Source organism: Hakea prostrata, chromosome 10 (genome assembly GCF_041222555.1).
Source record: "Hakea prostrata isolate BN-2017 chromosome 10, UWA_Hpros_2, whole genome shotgun sequence".
Classification (NCBI taxonomy): domain Eukaryota; kingdom Viridiplantae; phylum Streptophyta; class Magnoliopsida; order Proteales; family Proteaceae; genus Hakea; species Hakea prostrata.
Genome location: NC_142609.1, coordinates 42,417,249 through 42,422,382, shown reverse-complemented (window position 1 = coordinate 42,422,382; position 5,134 = coordinate 42,417,249). Strand labels below are relative to the sequence as shown.

Below are 5,134 nucleotides of genomic sequence, written 5' to 3'. Positions count from 1 at the left end.
AGAATTTAAATTAGATGGACGTTATTTATGGATCATGTTTGGCCATGGTTCACTTTTTAACCAACCGGTAGAAATGATGGTTTGACCAAAATAACTAGACCGGTATAGTTATCGGAGCCAACGGTTTGACCGGTCGAATACTAATGCTTGCAAAATTGGGATCCGGTTCGAGGAACTATATGATCTCGAAGGGATCCTCCAGCAGATTCATCTTTCACGATATGGCAGAAGCATCAATGTTGTTTCTGATTACTCCAGGATACATAAGGGGAAGAACTCAAGCATGTTGAGTTAATTATCTCAACTGGGTATGATTTTTTTTTTGAAGGAGTTGATTTGCAGAGAACCCACTTCTTCAAGAGATCATCTGCTACAGGATTTTGGTTTGTGAAACAGAAATTGCACTCTTATATTTAACATCATAAACACATACATCTTACATGCATAATCAAATATTTAAGCGAAAAACAAGAAAACAAAAAACAGTACTGCATCCGTATCCTTAACCTGGCAAGCTTCATCTACAAAACCTTCTTTTCCTTCCCATCTCACACACACAGAGAGATCAGGGAGTTATGGGCTTCTTAGGGCCACCAACATTATGGTGCAAAGGGTCAGGACCAGATGGAACCTTCCTCAAATCCCAGTTCACCACATCTTTTTCATGGTGGTGAGAATCCAAACTTCCAAAACCACGCTTGAACATCTCCACTTGTCCATGCAGAAGCTGCAAACCAACCCACACAAAATTAATTATCAGAACCCATTTTTGTCTCCTATGGAAGCTAAAAGAAAATGAATGTAAAACCTTTCGAATTTGATTCTTTGCTGAAGGAGTTGCAGCAGCCACATTACCACATTCTTCAAAAGATAAAAAGAAATTGTTAGTCAGAAACATGATATCATCCCAAATAAACAAACCCACAAAGATTAAACGATTTTTACTGACTGGAAGTTTGAGCAGAAGCCACTAGAAGCAAAAGCAACACCACCACTTCCATGCTTCGAGTCGCCATTGTTACAAAACTTCTGGAGAACAAAGAAGATACAGAGTGGTTATTTATAGAGGCGAGGCGAACATAAACGAATCCTGGTGAGGACTGAGGGAATGATTGCATCTGCTGCAATGGATAGCGAGTGATTTACAGCCGTATCTTGGTGGCTGGTGTGTTGATGCTTGATGGATACGGAGGTCTCGTCGATGACGATCGTCGACGGCGAAAAAAATCTCTGTTTTAATTTTCTTAAAAAACATCATTTTAAGGCGCCGTCGCTCTAGATTCTACAATCGTCACACCATCGTCATCACCTTCACTTGGCTCCTGCTCTACAGCCGGAGTCACCAGATTCTGACATGACCATGATCTCTTCTGGTAAAGAGAATTGGGTATTCTCTCTCTATTCGATCTGTTATTTTTGCTTGTTTCGTTTTGGTTTTCTTTAATTTCCATTGCCTTTGCCTGTTACTCTGTTGGGTTTCAACTTACAAGGCTTCATGTCAAACTCTCTCCAGTGACTTTTTGAGTCTTTGATTTGACAATTTTTTTCAGGATGAAATGACGAAAATGCCATTATCTTCACTTGTACCTCTTTCTTTTACGAGTAGTATAAGTGCAAACCGTAGCTGGTTTGTTCTGGCTGTTACAGGCTTACAGCTTTGCAGGTTGCGGTAGTTGACGATGATGATGGTGATGTGATCAGCATTTTTTCATCATCATCATCATCTTATGATGGTGATGGATGTGATGTGGGGTTGTCTCCAGTCCATCACCTGAGTCTTTTATTCCACTGTTTTTCTTAGTAACGATTTTACAGAAATAGCCTGGCTCTCCTTACTTAACTACCGTACGCCTTGAATAATATGGCCTGAAATTTTTTTGTTTTCTTTGTATCAACAAAAAAAAAAAATGGCCATATTGTTTGTGGTTTTTTGGTTGAATGAATTTGAATTACCAAAAAACAAAAAAAAAAGCCTGAAATTACTATTACCCTTTTTAATCCCCTTTGTAGTTACATTGTTAAGTGAGAGTTATAGTTAAATATTTAATATCTATTTTACTTTTCTAAAATTAAAAAATTAAAAGAATCATATTTTTCTCATTTATATTCACACAAAAAAAAAACTATCAATAATAAGAACTTCTTAAATTATAAAGTAAATAAATTTAAATACTTGATAAGATTTGATACTGTCAAATTTGAGAGTAAATAAATAAAAAATAAAATATAAAAAAGTACTATTTTTTATCTCTTTATATTTGAAAAGCAAGATTTTTGGGGGCGCCCTTATTGATGAGAAACACATAATGTGTGTACACACCCAGGGCGCCGGCGAGATAATTAAAAGATTTCCTTGGGCCCAGGTTATGCACCAGGATTGCCGCTATTGGCTGCCGGGCCTCCCCGGCCTTCCGCGGGGGGATGCGCAGGAACGCTTTGCCTGGGGCTGTTGTCGATGAGAAAAAGATGATAATTAAGCGGCAGATTAGTTGTTTAGGTTTTTTATGGATCCAAGAAATTCATGGTCTTTCATCCAGGAGCCTTTGTCTAGATGAAGAAAATTCTCCATGTTGATTTTCAAGCTAGCTAATCTTTTTGTTTGTTTTTTCTCTTGTTTTTTTTGACCCCGTTTATGTACAAAATAATAATAATAATAATAATATAATTTAATATAAAGTGTAAGTAAGTAAAATCGTAAGGTTATTTTTGAATTTTTAGATAAATCAAAGATATCACATCTTCACTAATGAAACTTAACGGCAAGGGGGCATCGGTAATTACAGAAAAATTATAAGGTTGGATCAGTAACTTTAGAAGGTGTAGCAACAAAAGAGACTGAGAATCTATGTGTTGCTAAATATATTGCAGTACTTTTCAACTTCCGTTGTAGTCTAGTTGGTCAGGATATCCGGCTCTCACCCGGAAGACCCGGGTTCAAGTCCCGGCAACGGAATATTAACTTTTTTTTTTTAAATCCTAAAAGTATTTGTTAATAATATATACCAGTAGGAGTGCATACATTGGTATACTAGGGAGCATTATTCTGTCATAATGCCAGTTTTTTTTATTTTATTTATTTATTTTTTGATAAGAAGAGAAAAGAAACTAAGAAAAGTACATAAAGACATAAAAAAAAATTAAAAAAAATACAGACACACAAAGAAAAGAAAATACAACATATGCATGACAACACAAGGTTCGTACCGAACCAATGAGCGGAGATTGACCAAATTGTCGTACATGCAATAGACAAGGTCATCTAGGCTAAGGGATGGATCAAGTCCAATAAACCCTTAAAATGAAAGCTATACCAAAGACAACAATAGTTAAGCCGAGGATATACGCCACAAAGGCGGACTTTCAGTTATCGCGTTGGTAGCATCAATTTTGCAGAGAAGGTTCTGACCTGCCATTGGTCACTGCTGTAGAGGCGTACATGTAAAGATCGCTGCAGAAGAACTTGTACTTCCAAATCTGAAGTTGTTCTCGATATGCATCAAAGGTCGCTGCAACCAGAGATATTATTATTATTTTTTTTTATCCGAATGAAGTGGGTGATGGAAAAAATGGAGAAAGAGAGACGGGAGAGAAAACTATGGTAGAGGCGATGAGGCAATGCCACTTTTACGCCTTTATGTTATTTGTGTCTAACAAATGTGGAGACTGCGTACATTCCCTCTTTCATTGAGATTTTGCAAAAGTTTGCTGGAATGTATCTTCACTCAAGCTAAATTACCACATGACTTGAATTAGAAGCTACAAGTTCAGATATTCCAATGGAGGAGGAGTAGGATGGTTAGGAAACCGCTTCTCAGTGGAGAGGTCATGGGTTCAACTCCTATCGGCGGCATATGTAATATCCCTATCCCCATATATAAAAAGCACCTTTGTACCGAAAAAAATATCACTCAATAAGAATGATTGACTTATTGCTGCCAAAACGGTTGCTTGTCATGGTCAATCTACCACATGACTTGAATTAGAAGCTATTAGGGATGCTTTGCATTTTGCTTTTTATTTGAAACTTTGTTTAATTCAGGTGTTCTTCGACTATCAACTAGCAGGTTAGAGGCCTTAATGGGCAAGTTCAGTTGCTTTGATTGTGCTGGTTTTGAACTAGTGAAGGAGATCTTACTTTTGGTTAACTCTTTTGAGTATGTAATGTTTGTGTATTTGCCCAAGACTCTAAATGCCAAAATATATTATTTGGCAAGAGGGGCTTACAAATTTAGGTTGCCACATGTTTGGTGGGCTTCACCGCTGCCTTGTCTTGTGAACGCTCCCTTGATTTCCTCTAGTGTTTCTCTAGAAGGGCTTTTATAAATTATCATTTTGATAAAATTAAAAAAAGGTATTCTCCGTATAGAGAACGCTTTTTCATAGATTATATATATATTGATCCCAACTAAAAGGAGTTTGGTTCCTCAACCCTCGAGGATAATGGACCCTTTTTTGAATATGTGGTAAAGTGTGAGGGTAGTATTATATGGAGTTGGGATCTCCTATCGGGCGGGTAGAAGATTGTGCTCCTTTCACATCTCTACCACGCTAGAAATGAGATCCATCATTAAACATATACGATTCAATTTATCAATGATCAAAGTTAAATCCCCTGTTGAATGTATAGTGAAGAGGTGTGAAGAAAGCAAAATCCTCTACCCTGAATAGAAATCCCAACTTCATCATGCGTTCCGTCGGAGGTGTTGAGCCACATTCATGTAAAAACAGTAGATGTTAATGCTCCATCACGATTTACATCTTTCACATGTGAGAATTTAAATTTATATCCAAAAAAATATGTGATTTTTGTTTCATCATAGAGCAATCTCGAGCTTAATCTTATAGATTTCCTCATATTCATCATGCAGGAAGAATACCAATCAGCTCGATCGAAATTTTGGTCGACCATTCGCTGCATATGCTGCGCATTAAATGCACAGCATACAAGTCACAGCGATTGTTATTATGCCATGTCTATTCATGACATTGACAAACAGGGATACAAGGCGTGTAACTGATGCTCTGTTAAAACAAGTCTTTTTCAACTTAGTGAGCTCTCTGCTAAACATGAAAACCTATTCTGTCACACCTTCATTATGAGACAAATGCCCAAAACTGAGAACAGATACTGCTT

The 5,134-nt window shown here is 37.1% G+C and overlaps 1 non-coding gene across 1 annotated transcript; it reads left to right on the top strand.

Moving 5' to 3' along the window:
* Nucleotides 1-2,880: 2,880 nt before the first annotated feature.
* Nucleotides 2,881-2,953, top strand: TRNAE-CUC (transfer RNA glutamic acid (anticodon CUC)). The gene has a single exon. It is a non-coding gene; the product is annotated as a tRNA-Glu (tRNA).
* Nucleotides 2,954-5,134: the final 2,181 nt, after the last annotated feature.